Source organism: Hippocampus guttulatus, chromosome 9 (genome assembly GCF_054856545.1).
Source record: "Hippocampus guttulatus isolate MCC_2025c chromosome 9, RoL_Hgut_1.0, whole genome shotgun sequence".
NCBI lineage: Eukaryota > Metazoa > Chordata > Actinopteri > Syngnathiformes > Syngnathidae > Hippocampus > Hippocampus guttulatus.
In genome coordinates this window covers 20,240,303-20,255,294 of record NC_141269.1, presented here as the reverse complement: position 1 = coordinate 20,255,294, position 14,992 = coordinate 20,240,303, and the positions used below count along the sequence as shown (strand labels likewise).

Here is a 14,992-nt window from a genome sequence, read left to right as displayed (position 1 = left end):
CAAATTGATAAAAAAAAATAAAAGGTATACATACAGTATTACACATATACAGTATACTGGGCTGCCCCCTCGGGTGTGAATGCTTGAGCCTGCTCATGGTAGTAGTTTGACACTAGTATAGTCGATTAATGATGTCAAACTAAACCTTAAACTCCAGTAGCTGTAATATTACCACAGAGATGAGATAATGTTCTGTAGGGTCTGCATGTTAGTATACAGTGATGCCTCGCTATTTCGCGGTTCGTTTATCGCGGCTTCAGTGCATCACGGATTTATTCAAACATACTCATTAAAAAAAATAAATCATATACATGAGTACAGTACTGTATATGTTGCTCTATGTGACTCGCTGTTGTTTTGCAGCTTCTCGCGGACCGTTTGCTGACTTTTTGCGGACTTAAAAAAAAAAATTAGCGACCATTAAACATGTACAGGTAATTTTTTTTTTAACCTGTATATGTTTCATGGTCGCTACTTTGCGGATTTTCGTTTATCGCGGGTTGTTTTGGTTCCCATTAACCGCGATAAACAAGGGATTACTGTAGTTGTATGTGGAACTGCTGTGTTTGTGTTGAAGTAAACGTTGCATAACAATGACTGTGCTTTACATTTTCGCCATCTATGGAGGTTTTGTATGATAGCATCAGGTAAGTGGACTTACACTAATGATAATGGCAGCAATGGTGTGTTGAAAGTACTTTGAATGAACATTTATTGTGACAAAGAAACTGTTTGAAGCAAGAACACATTGCCTCTCATTTGGAGAACTGTTAACTCTCTTTCGAACTGAACATTGCATGTTGAGAGAGGGCAGAATAAAGGGAAAAGAAAATCTGCAACCATACGTATTTGTTCTCAATGGCAATATTTACTGGCATGCTTCATTTGAGTTTAAAAAAGGATCATCCCGAAGAATTACATGTTTAACACAAGGAAACGAAAAATTTATTTTCTTTCAACAATCATCTATCCATCCTTGATCTGAAACAGCTGAATCCTCACAAGGGTCGCAGGCATGCTATCCCAGCTGACTTTGGGCATTAGTCGGTGCACACCTTAAACTGGTTGCCAGCCAATCACAGGGCACAATTGACAAAAAAAACATTCACACTCACAAGCAATTTAGACAATTTAGACTAATCAATTAACCCTGCATGCATGTTGTTTAAGATTAAGATATCCTTTATTTGTCCCGCAATGGGGAAATTACAATCAGAATTCAGAAAGGAAAAACGCTGGGTAGGGAGAGGGGGAAAAAAAAACACGCTCTAACTATCCTCTTCCGAGGATAATTTAAGTCCAGGATAAAAAAGACCCTAGCACATGAATAAGCATTAGACAGTTACAACAAGTCACAAGACATAACATGTATAAGTGGGGGGGTGAATGGGAAGGGGGGGGGGGGTAGGGTAGGGTAACCGCGACGCGGCCGACAATGACCAGCTGCACGGTCACCGTTGCGCTCCGCATCATCGAACCACGTCACGGGGGAAAAAGAATCGGAGCGATGAAGACGGTGATAACAAGGATGTGTATGCGCGTGTGGTTGTCCAGTTGTGTATGTGTATGCGTGTACAGATCATAGCTGCTTCGTCGAGGTCTGCTCATCATGAAGACAGTCCCGGCTTATCAGTCCATGGCCGAGAAGGAGGGGGGTGGTGTGGGGGGGGGGGGGGCCCTAGACTCCATGCGTATTTCCATCCAGGGGAAAGGCCAGATAGCGTTGTTTGTTTTGGAGAGACGGCCGCCAACAATTCCAGACAGCCTTGAGTCCTTGGTCTGTATCTCTCACTGGCGCCGATCAGCCAAATCCTCAATTCCTTTTCGAAGCGAAAATTCCAACGTCTCCATGGTATTATCGATCGCGCGGAGTCGCTCCAAACCGCAACAATATTGCGGTTGAGCTCAGTCACCGCTTGAGTCTGAGTGTTGGACATTCGCGCCAAGCCATCCAGAGTGACCGGCAGCTTCTTCACTTCCAATAGAGCTGCTCCCGTCGGTTGAATTTTGCGATAGAACAGCAAGCTGCCAACACCAAACAGCAGCATACCTGTTATCAAAAGGCCAATAATGTAAATGTCTTCCACGTCCTCCACAGACAGTACTGTCAGGCACACCGGTCTCCACTTTCTCCATGGATCCAGGGCGTATCCGGCAGCAAGTGTCCCCGGAGGGCAAGCAGGCTCCCCACTGCCCGCTCTTTCCGTCGAAAAATTTTGTCAATTACATCGAGAGACCAGCCAACTAATTCCATGGTTAGTTCTTCGGATGAAAACACGGTAGGAGGCTAGGGAAAAAAAGTTAGACAAAGACTGCACAAGACTAAGTGGCGAGCAGGGAAAAAAAGGTGGGAGGGCAGGGGGAGCAGTGCAGAAGCGTCCGCCTTCGTCGAGAGCCAAGCAGAAATGTGGGAGGAAAACCCACGCAGGCATGGGGACAACATGCAAAATCCACACAGGAAGGCCGCAGCTGGAATCGAACCCTGCCCCTCCGCGCTGTGAGGCCGACGTGCTAACCAGTCTATCACTGCGCCGCCCACAGCAAAATAAACCTGTTTTATTCATCTCACAGAGAGGCCATTTTGCCACTTGCTGTCGATTGCAAATGGCATCATGGTGCCTAAGCACCTAGGTAATGACCAATCACGGCCCACCTGTTTTCTGAGTTTGGTCTTGTGATGATTGCAGGCTGACCTCTTTTTTAAAGAACATTCATTGTGCCCGACTTCTGTTTTGTTTGAGCTGTCTGAAATGGATTTAATAAATGTCTTTTTTGTCGTTTTTCCCCACATTGAAATGTGTTGGCATGAACAATCTTTAGTGTTCATTGCAACATTCCATGCTGTCATTATTACTGCACTGTCAAATGCTGCTGTAATAAACTTTGGGGTGTGGAACACTTAATATTTTAGCAAATGTAAATTTAACACCAGTTAGTGTTGGGTCTGGATTTAACATCAGCAGATTTACAGGTTCAGGGTTTAGTTGGCCTCCTGCTGAAGTCAGTTGGGATGGGCTCCATTTGCTTGCAATCCTGAATTGGATGAGGGGGTATAGAAGATGAATGGATTGCTATTCTCATGATTATTATTATTATTAGTTGTTGTAGTATTAGTAGTAGTAGTAGTCGTAGTAGTATAGTAGTTGTAGTAGGAGTAGTAGTAGTAGCTGTACATGACCAGGCAATGTACTATAATTCAAACAAGTAACCGTTGGAAAACTGAGTTCAAACAAAAAAATTGTAATTGCATGTAACGGTAGCCATAGATGAGTTCGTCTTTCACTCTCTTTCAATCAGATGGGGCCTGTTCATCTCATTTCCGTCAAAAAGGCAAACAAAACACAAAGAAAAAAAAAACGTCAAGCCTATTTGTTTTTCGGAATTAATTTCAGAAATGGTTAAGAATCAAAAAAAAAAAGCAAACATTACATGATTTAGAATCCTTGCCTCACGCCCTCCACCTAATATTCCCCTTTTTAATAGTAAAATGAGCCATTATGAGCGTGCATGTGACCACGTGCAACAGTGTCATTGACAGCTTTTACATGATGATCTTTACTTTTTTGGCAGAAGAAGAAGCACTGTAGCTTCCAGAAGAAAAATATTTTCATGTTTCAAGTGGGATTAAATTAAAGTCAAATCTTAAATCGACACTGTCTCTAAAAACAACTGCAGCTTCACGGATGATTGTCAGTGGTCTCCCGCCGAAGCTCCCTCCCCGGCCCGTCCAGAGTGAATTTTGGGCTTTTGATGACATATAAATTGGATGTGTACGGATGAGCGATCAAACTACAGATGTGTCATGATTTGGTTTGGGACCAACAGGTGTGCAGCTGCAGGGGGAGCCCATTAGGTAATTAGTGCTTTAAAAGGACTCCCAGCCCGACGGGTCATTGTTGCTTTTTGCTACTGTCATGTTCGTTTGTTTGCTGTTCCTTTGCTGCTGTCAGGTTTGTTTCGGTCATGTTTTGGTCACGGTTCTGTTTTAGCTTTCAGTTGCTATTTTTGTTTGCTACTTTGGACTATGATTGTTTTTGGATTTTGTTTTCTCTGTGTTTTATCAATACACTTCTTCAAGTACACCCTGCTCCGCCCTCCTGCCTGCTTTTTGGGGTCCACCACCACCTTGCTACGTGACAAGATGCATGGCATACATATCCAATTTATATCCATTTACGAAAGAGCCATTAAAGAAGGGACATTTCATGTATTTGAGGATGAATACCAATATTACTCAATTTAAAAAAAAAAAAACAGTTATGTTTTTCTTTCAAAACATCACCTCTAAACAACTCCAAAACTCTACACTGCAATGCGGCAGTTCACAATCATTATGTTTCAATAGAAATCCTCCTGCCAGTCTGTGTAAGAGAAGTGTTCCACTCATACATGAAAGAAAATTCTCCATAAAACAATTTCAGATTGAATCAAGCCACCCAGAATAGTGTTGGTTGACCTAGCCTCAAAGTCCACCTTTCAGTCAAATGTGACTTGAAAGTGACATCGCCCTCCATCGTAAATTAAATGTTGATGCACATCAAGCTCATCCAATCGAACGGCAAATGTAGCTGAACCAATTAGAGGACAGAGAAACTCACCCATTTCTGGGCCTTCTGTAAAGCGTTGAGGAGTGAATCTAAAATCATATACCAAAGGAACGGCAATGTGTGTAGTTCAGGCCAGCACTCGAGATTAATATTTGCAAGCAAACACATTAAAAGCAGAAAACTGTTTTGACAAACACACACACACAAACAATTGGATGGATCACGGACGGTCAAGACATACGCGAGAATGAAATGAAGACACCACGAGTCTTGCAAATAAATTATGACCAGAGAAAGCCTTGAAGGCTTTGACGGCGTGTCACTGGTTACATCACTTCTCATTGAAAAACAGCATATACATGTACCCGCCATGCCAAGTGTGGCATAAGCTGAGTGCTGTGAAATTTAACCTTTCGTGCCTGCACGGCAATATGCGAGAATTCATACACTCTAAGAAACTTGTATTCAGACCAGAGGTGAACGATGCTCCATAAAATCATCTGGTGTTTGAGAAACATTCCGGCCTGCCCAAACCTGTCCAAGCGAGATGAAAGAGGTTGACTGCTGCCCACTGCCGACGACGCATACGCTGCCTCAACTCTTCCGAAACTAAACCATGTGTTCAATTAATAATGTGTTTATTCAATGTCCACAATGGAATGCTTTCTTTCTAACGTTTTATGTTTTTGTGTGTGTGTGTGTGTGTGTGTGTGAGAGACTACATGTGGGTACCGCGGCTTCATGTTGTATGAGTGTATGTGATGCGCCCAGCAACGTTGGTGGTGTAATCATCCACAGCAAAATTGTTTTTGATACTGTATGTACTGTATGTTTACATGGCAGCAACCGTTTTCACAGATTTCATTCATTTTAATTTGCTTTCTTTTGAATATCACAACTTAATGACCACATACACAACCTGATGTGATTCAAAACAACAGCAAAAATGACTTTACAAAAAAAAAGGAATTGTCTGATTTTCACATTGCAGTTATATATAAATTCCAGCGAATATTTTATATAAAATATTATTTCTAAATAAGTCAGCCATCTCATATATATAAATATATATATATATATATATATATATATATATATACACACGTGAATGTGGGGGTGTATAGGGGTTAGTCCACCTTTCGCCTGAAGTCAGCTGGGATAGGCTCCAGCAACTTCCCGCGACACTGTTTGGGATAAGCGGTGTTGAAAATGGATGGATGGATGGGTAATATACTGCATTAGTGACAAAAACAATGTGTAAATGTTCAACTTCAATGGACACAGATTCACTCATGCACTCATTATTAAGCGGTGTCAGTGATTTTAGCGGTAACTGTCAACAAAGAATCTAAATTAAAATTAAAATAGTTGGTGAAAAGGTGCTTGAGCAGATGCCTGGTGAATGTGAGCACCATCCTAGGGTGCAGGGGGATGCGAAGCACAGTCGATGCCTGGTGGTGGGAACGGCAGGTTTCGATGCCCGCTAATTTTTGGGATTCAGCAGCCAATGCAATCACGTCATTAGACTGACTAGTGAGTTTGAAGCTTTTTTTTTTTGGAGGAGGCAGAGCCTCTCCTCCTCTCCGCATGAAGCAACCGCGATGGAGCCACCCCTCACGACAACACAAACACACGAGACATGCGACCCGTTGAGATATTTCACATTCGGTCGGAACCTAGCATAAATCTTGCGGGGTGGTTGTTCGTCTCTGTGTGCCCTGCGATTGGCTGGCAGCCGGTTCAGGGTGTCCCCCGCCTACTGCCCAAAGACAGCTGGGATAGGCTCCAGCACCCCCCGTGACCGTAGTGAGGATAAAGCCGTTCGGAAAATGAATGAATCAATGTTGTTTAGTCATGCAATTCCTGTCTTGAAACTTGACTAATAGCATGCAACATACAGTACATGCTCAATCAACGCATGTAGTGTGATAAAATGATCTTGCATTTGCAAGCCACATCAGGAAGCCCTTCTCAAATATTGTAGAGCGGGGATGGCACACCCCGGTCCTCGAGGGTCCCCATCCAGCATGTTTTAGATGTCTCCATCCTCCAACACACCTGATTAAAATGATCTCCAGGACGCTCTGAGAAGCCTGATAACAATACTGATCATTTGAATCAGGTGTGCTGGAGGATGGAGACATCGAGAACAGGAACTGAGGTTGTACTCCCCTCTTGTAGAGCATCTTTTGCCACTGAAGATGCTCCATTTACCTCCGTAGCTGGAGCAAATTATTGCAATAAAGGGCCTGAGTCTTTTTTTTTTTAAATTTATCAATGCAAGACTTGTGTTTTTATGTATCCTAATTCAAAATATTATTTGATGTTTCTGATTTATTCTTGTAACACTTGGAAATACAAACACTTGTGGTGCAGCATCAGATGTCTGGATGTGTTTACACGACCAGAGACCTTTGGAAAGCAAAAACACAAACTCTGAAAACACTGGGGTCAAAGTGGAGGTTTTGTCAACACAAAATGAGGAAATGTTCTAAAATGTAGGACGTGACCATGCACAACTTGGTCACATTCATTCATTGATGAATATCATCGGCCTGTTACGTTTGTACCAATGAGGATTACTTTGTTACTGTGCGCTGCAGAGACCCAGTCCTCCCTCCAATTTTTAATCCAAATTTATAACAACTCAGTGTTAAAATACAGAGTTAAATAAATCACTTTCAATGATACTTTCAAAAACCGAAAAAAATTGCATTTTTACTCTCGCATTCTTGTGAAACATTTTTCAACTTTGGCGCATGTGTCCAAAGAAAATAAATCTTTAAAGTTCTGCTGTCAAAGTCCGGCCCGCCACATAATTTTAATGTGGCAAATCATGCGTCAACTTCCATGACCCTTGCTTAAATCTATACCAAAATTTCTAATTGTCATATGTAATAAATAACGGTGATAATACGATGTAATGATTAAAAATGTCTTCGGTTTCACTGTTGTAACTGCCCTCCGTAACGTAACTCCAAAGAAGCCCGCGACAAAAATGAGTTTGACAACCTTGCTTTAAAGTGTAACATCTATTCACTAAACTTACAAATTATTTTTCAAAAAATCAGGGTTTAGCTCCACTGTGAATAATAATTAACATTTACTCTGGTAACACTTCCAAAATACCTTTTTAATCATCACTCAAAGCCTGTTGAGTACTTGACGGATAATTAGATCTGCCATCTTTCAACCCTCACGAAACAAACTGAATTGTCCAAAGTGCAAGGTGACAAAGCTAGCAACTTTTGTGGTCCTTCAGAGAAAAAGTGACAATAAAAAATGTAACTCTGCCCCCAATCGCAAAGCACGGATGCAGTCAAATTCTCAGCATTTGAGCGTAGCCATCAAAGCTAAGAAAACACTGTCATGCTCCTGTCAATAACTTGTTAGTTTAACGTATTTTGGAATTTTTTTTCTCATTTATCGTCTTTCCATTCAAGCCTTACTTTTACAACTTCATTTAAAAGCATACTCCGTACTGTACTGTGCAAACGAGTGCATTACTAATCTTGTGACCTTGAAATACGTACTGGCTGAGAGAAGTCATCATCGCAGTTTTCTATTGTAATGTTAAATGTATTTTAAATACATTGTTTTCACAACATTAACATAGAACATAATGACAAATGTGTTGTGTTAAAAGATCCCAAAGTCCTAGTTGAATCAGAACCAACGGCGCAAATTTCAAAACCAATGTCGTGATCCTGCTGCACCACAAAGCAACGCGGCACTGTGTGGGATTCGGCAACTAGTTTCCATGAATGGCCAAACGTTTTCCTTTTAAAATTTGAACTGCCGGTGAACAGCGTTGAAACATCAGTGATGTCGGAACCAATCAAAAATGCACACAAGCTTTCACAAAATAAGAAGAAAAAAAAAACTTAAAAATGTCTACCAGCCACCTGGCAGCCGCGGCACCCCAAGCCTCAGCAGTACAAGAGATTATTATTTTTTTTTTTCCCCTTTCAAATCTAAGGTGGTGTTGTACAGAGCTGGAATCCTGAAAACTGTGTCACTGTCCAAGTATTTTTGGACCTGACCGTGTGTGTGTGTGTGTGTGCGCGCGCGCGCGCATTTCTATATCTATGTATCTTTATCTATCTCTCTCTCTCTGGATATACCTGTATATATATATATATATATATATACACGTGTGTGTGTTTTATCGCAATACTTCAATATACAGTGTATTTATAATTCCCTGGGTACCTGTGGCTATTAAGCAAAACTCAGTGTGTCGCTGTAACCAAAATGCACGAGAGCAGTCAGTTAGGGGACGGTCGATCAGAGCCAACAAAACTACTCTCAAAATACACCCCTGCTCTTCTTTATGGTCATCCACTTCCTCTCTTCATGTCAATCCACTTTGCTTACAATTGATCACAATTTTGTGGCTTAAAAAACAAAACAAAAGAAAAAAACTGTACAGAATATTGTATGTGAAGTCTCAAAACCTGATATAGGTTCACAGTTCTTCCATTGCAGCGCATCGGCAGGTGTGCGGTGCCCAGTCACCAAATGTGCAATGGTCCACTTTGGTTACGTTTGGCTGAATTGCTTGTTGTGTAAGGTGTCAAAAAATTGAGAAACTCAATGCTCCTCTAAGTCAACATGAAATACATATGCAATCAATCATTACATTAAATCAGATTGTAGAAATCTTTTTCGTAAATACTGCAAACATTAGGCTGGCGCTGCTCAGTTTTATATGCTCATCGGCGCGAACATGATCAAGATTTCGACAACTTAATTATGGACGAAAATGTTCTCCAGTATTACTTTGTGACATGCAACATTGCATGGAGAAATGTACTGCAGAGCTCAAAGCTGCAGCATTTGCAACAGCTTAGCCTGGACGGGAGTGAGAAATTACGAGGACAGCACCCCTATTCTGTAAAATAATTGTACCTGGAGCATGATGTTAGAAATTAAGATTTGTAGGGGGCTACAATTATGTAGAACCGCAATATATATTTTTTAAGGATTTCCAACTTATTTAAACCTACTCAGTCAAACCGTGCCGCTAATGTGATACATTGTTTCCATTTTTATATCGTTGATTATTTTTAGTATTATGCAGCTTGAATCTTTTTTGAATCGATATCCGTGTGCTCCGTGCCGAAATAACTGCCCGAATTCGGCTGAAAAGGGCTATCATGCATGTACAGTATCAGCGTACACCCATGATCTTGCGGAATCATAAAAGAGATTTTGGTTTGGGGCTTTTTGAAAATGGTTGCATTGAATTTTGGTTGTCCGATGAGAGCCATTGCCTGATTAAGAGTCTTCAACGTTACAACATTAATAAGTAAATTTGAGTATTCATTGCAGTCCGGCTCTACGAGAATTATTAAAAGAAAAAAAAAAAGAAAACATAATTGACTTTCATTAAACCAAACATTGCCCTGCGATTGGCTGGTGACGAGGCCAGGGCACAATCCACCTCTCACCAGAGGTCGTGTGAGGAGAGGCAATGTCTGGATAAATGAGACAATGGTCAATGCTCGTTTACACAACAGAAGCAGTCTGACAAATACATGGCTGCGCACCGTTGAATTCAATGGTGCATTTTAGGACTTTCAAGTTTCCAATTTTGGTTTGGGTTGAGGGGGTGCGAGAGGCAACACCATGATTTTTTCCTACTACGTTTTTCCTCAAAGGAAATTTTAACCTGGAGCAAAGAAAAACGCCCACTCCCAGCCAACATGCAACACCGCTCCTCTCGTGATGTATACGATGTGAGATGAGGTTGCGTAAAAAGGCATCGCTAACAAGATTAAAGCCAATCCTTTCTTCCTCACCTTTTGAGCCAATTATCAGTTATATCGAGAGCGTTTTTAGGGATTCGCTTCAACCCTTGTGCTGCAGTCGATGTAAATAATTTATATAACACAACATACAATTTTACAAAAATTGTAAAAGTATTATTCCGGAATATTTATTTTACTTTCAACTACTCGACATGTTCAGTGGCATCAGTGCTATACATATACATATAGTTATTATTTTCTTTGTATTTTTGCCCTCTATGGACAATAAAAGCGGTACTGTGCTATGACCTACAGTGTGTGTATATATATATATATATATATATATATATATATATATATCCTCGTCTCACCCCTCGGGTGGTGTCCGTCCCTCATTCAGCTCGGGTCCTCTACCAGAGGCCAGGAAGCTTGAGGGCTCTGCGCAGTATCCTTGCTATATACTGTATGTATATATATATATATAAACATGAATTGGAATATTTCATATCACACAATTTTTATGCTTTGTCTTTGATTTAAAGATGACAACACGCAAAAATGCACACATTGTAACACAAGGGATGTTACTGATGCTGGGTTATTAGCATACCATTCTGTTTCACCATTTTGAAGCTAGTTTACAGTATATGGCGCTGCTCTACTCTGACATCACCGCCGCTGGCAAAGATGATGATGACACAGTATGGAAAAAGTAGCACCAGGAGCAAGTGCTTTAAACATTATTTAGGAGTTTCTTTTATTTTTTTTCCTGCTGTTGTAACGTTGAAATGATTCACAAACTGAATGATTTCACGACAATGATTGGCTACCCACCAGTTCAGGGTGTAGCCCGCCTACTGCCCGGAACCTTCTGGGATAGGCTGCAGCATGCCCTGCGACCCAAGTGAGGCTAAGCGGTTTGGAAAATGGAAGGATGGGTGAATTGACTACGTCGAGTCCATTTTAAACTGATCAGAATATATATCAGCTGTGCTGAATATACATTCGCTGACAACCCATATATGGAGAAGTTAGTGTGATAGTTGCCAGCTATTCACAATTAAATCCCTTTTTTGGTTTTAATGACGCTTAGAGTATGCGAGAGTAGCAAAGAAGTGACTGATTGCTTTCCGAGGAAAATTAGAATGTTAATTGATTGTTTTCTGGAACAAATCTAGAAAGCAAAGAAAATGTGCCTTTTTAGTTTTTGTATTCAACTTTTTACTAATATTATTGTCATTATCATTATTATGATCATTTGCACATTTCAACCATGCAACCGAGAGTCATGAGCCGAAGTGACAAAGAAAGTATTGCTAATGAGCATACACACAAAACTCATCAGCAACACTGTCTTGAAACAGACCTTGCCTCATCATTTTTTTCTGTAGTGGCCACACTTTGTGAAACGTACAACTAGCACAAGGCAGGGACTAATATATACTGTAAAACGCCACGGCAACAACAGTAATGCTTTTTCCAAGTTAGTTCCTGCTTTGGCTTGCAGTGTCAAAACTACTATTTACAACCGCAATATGGAATGCTTTACATAATAATATGAACATTTGGGCCGCCAAATGTTTCGTTGGTGTGGCTGAGCAACAGCCACGCCCTTTCGCCTAATATTACAAATAATTTCAATCATCTTCTATTGACGGGCATCATTAATCTTACCAACTTAAAAAAAAATGGAATTCACTATCGCCATGACAATTAACACTAAAAAGAAATGTTACCGGCTTACCCTCAGTATACAACAAAATTATAATTGTAATATGATGGCTAATGCATATGGATAAAAGCGCAATTTTTTTAAAGCACATTTCAGGATCATCTCAATGGAAATGAAACTAATGCTCTCTGTTGCATTTCCATTGCCTTTTTGTTGGAAGCTGACAATATAAAATTAGAATTAACAAATCTAACGATGTACCACCATGCTCGATGTTTTAAAGTACATTAATTTGGGCGCGAGACACGACATTCTGGACAAAGTTAAATTTCATATCATCTTTAGATTTAGCATTCTTTGTGCGATTTTTTTTTATTATTAATTTGCAATAATTATTAAAAGAGGAGGGACGAGACGCATCGTGTGTGTGTGTGTGTGTGTGTGTGTGTCCTTCACAGCTAACTGTGTCCTTCGTATTAGTTTAGATTCTTAAATGCTGCATTTATATATAAACTGAAGATCTGAAACTCTGTACTGAGGCATCCAAACAGGCAGAAAGCTTGAGGGCAATTTAATAGAAAATATTTTGTCAGTACCAAAAGAAGAAACCAAGGACTTTTTTTTAACATACGTGGAAGACAGGCTGCATTTCAAGCATTTCCCCTCATGTCAGGCCAAAACACTTTATAAGATCACTATTAAGCAACCAAGAACGTCAAGATGCATGCAGCACAGGGCACAACGGCTGCGCATTGTACGGAGAAAAAAAAACAAACCAAAAAAAAAAAAAAGATGTTACAGGGCAGCAGACCACGTGTATTAAGTTTGGAGGGGCGGGGTGGGGGAGGGCTCTGAAATGAATCTAAAATTCTAAAAAGAAAGGCAATAATACAACGACAGAGATCATCTTCTGTGATGGTAGAAAATTGCTTTTCGACATCACCTTTACCTTTCGTGCTCTCGCACGCACGCACCCACGCACGCACAGACAGACGCATTTCGACTTTCGCTCTTACCTCAATCTTACTTAAAATGGAATATCTAGCAGCCGTGTCTTATAATTTATTTATTTGTACTGTGCTAGGACGATCTCTGTGTTAATTTCCTTGACAGAAAAAAAACGGTTATATATTTCCTGAGATAAATATTTGGATTTTTAACATTGCAGTTAAAATAACAGACAGCAAGAGAGTGACTTATTCTATTTCATTGTAGTTTGTTGGAACACACAGCTTGTACATCAGAGACACATTTTCACCATATGGTAAAATTTAAAATAAAATAAAAGATCCCAGAGATGGCAAAACGAAGACTTGAAGGGAAACGATGGCATGTGTTAGTATTTGGCAGATGCTCAGCGAATTATTGGATCCTATAATTCCTTTCTAAAACAGCTCTCTATGTAAAACAGCTCTCTATGTAACATGGAACGATTTTTAGGGAAGATTGACATCTCATGTGCCCAAGGTACAAACAATTTCTAGAAACTAATGTAGCACATTAAAAAAACATCTCTTAATTAGGTGATCTCGTGATTAGATGATGAAGTGTTAACCTACCTGTCCGTCCCAACGCGGTCTCTTCCTCTTGTATGAGGCCGGTTCCTTTACACAAGACGGAAAAAAAAGAAAAGGAAAAAGGAAAGAAACTTCTCATTGGCAAAATCAGTCCCTGCCTCGCTGTTTAATTAGCAAAAGGTCAAATAAACAAGATTGCGAAAGCTCGTAAATGGCCGGTTGTGAACGCGCGCCCTCCTTTTCAGCACTTTGGTGCCATCCAAATAATTCTGCTCCGCTATCTTAATGGGACCAAAAGCAAACGTGTAGCGTTAATATCGTTAAATGCTGTTTGAAAGTGTGTGCTTTCTAGAAATCAAAGCTCCGCCCATGCGAAGATGAGCGTGATGGATTATTCATGTCCAGTGCAACGCGATGTACGCGGCTGGCAGCACCTCAAATCAACAATGAAAGAGTGGCGGTGATGGAATCCGCTGTCCGAACGGCTGTCAAAGACAGCTCAAAGTAACAAAGAGTCAAGGGCTTCAAGTTTTTTTTTTCCTCTTCCAAAGTATAGTTCAGGTCACAAAAGGTGAACCAAGCGTTCGCCTCTGCTCATTCGCTTTGTAGACGAGGAGCGCATTAATAAAGTCGGAGCGAGAGAAAGAAAGGGGGCGGCTGCTCGCCAATCGATGCGAGAGGCAACGCTTTGCAAGTGCTGCCCTCTGCAAGCGGGAGACGGCACAATCGCATCTCCCATCCCGGTAAAAATGATGATGATATGCCAAGCGAGGCAGAAGCGGACTGCTGGGGATCCCCTGCTGCGTCCAATCCTGACGTCGCCAGCTAGGGTGGCGTGCGCGAGGGTGCGGGGAACTACGAGCGCGTGCGTGCGCAATATGTATCTCTGAATGACGGTTCGAATAGAGAGCGGTGGGGGTGGGGTCAGCCGTGATATTGAACTTACATGCCCTTAGCGGTGACAGGTGAAGGCAGAGGTGCGACAGCAGCAACGAGATTGTAAGACACTCACTTAATGAGGTGTTTTCAGCTTTCTTCTGACAACCTGCACCCAGGCAAAGGTTGTGGAGAAAGTCTAATACCGACCCCAACATCGTAGTGATATCAGGTACACGTTCAGGGGGTGCATCTGGGGATTTAGTGCCGTTAGCGTATGTGCGTGTGTGTGTGTGTGTGTGTGCGCGCGCGCGCGTGTGTTTGTGTGTGTGTGGGGGGGGACTTTGGGTCCCATCAATGTGCAAAATTGTGTTCTCTACTGAATTACCGGTATACTTTCATCATGTAATTTTTTTTAAAGTGCAATTTGCCCCTGCAGAGCTGTTAAAGTATTGGTTTGAAGCATGCCTAAACCGTATTTCACTGAATAGCGTTTGAGAAGGTCACTGTGATAATAAAGGATTTTGTCGAATTTATTGTATTTCTTTTATCTTGGAAATGTCAAATGCTCTATTATATCTGCATCAGTTACACCCGTGAAAGTGATCAACTGCAAGGGCGTACTCA

At 41.1% G+C, this 14,992-nt stretch overlaps 1 long non-coding RNA gene across 1 annotated transcript in view; it reads right to left on the bottom strand.

The window, feature by feature from the left end:
• LOC147200721 (uncharacterized) overlaps positions 1-14,173 on the bottom strand; it is a 36,347-nt gene extending 22,174 nt beyond the window's left edge. Inside the window, exon 1 of the long non-coding RNA XR_015101730.1 lies at positions 13,532-14,173. This is a non-coding gene — a long non-coding RNA (uncharacterized LOC147200721). The remainder of the gene's footprint in view (positions 1-13,531) is intronic.
• Positions 14,174-14,992: the final 819 nt, after the last annotated feature.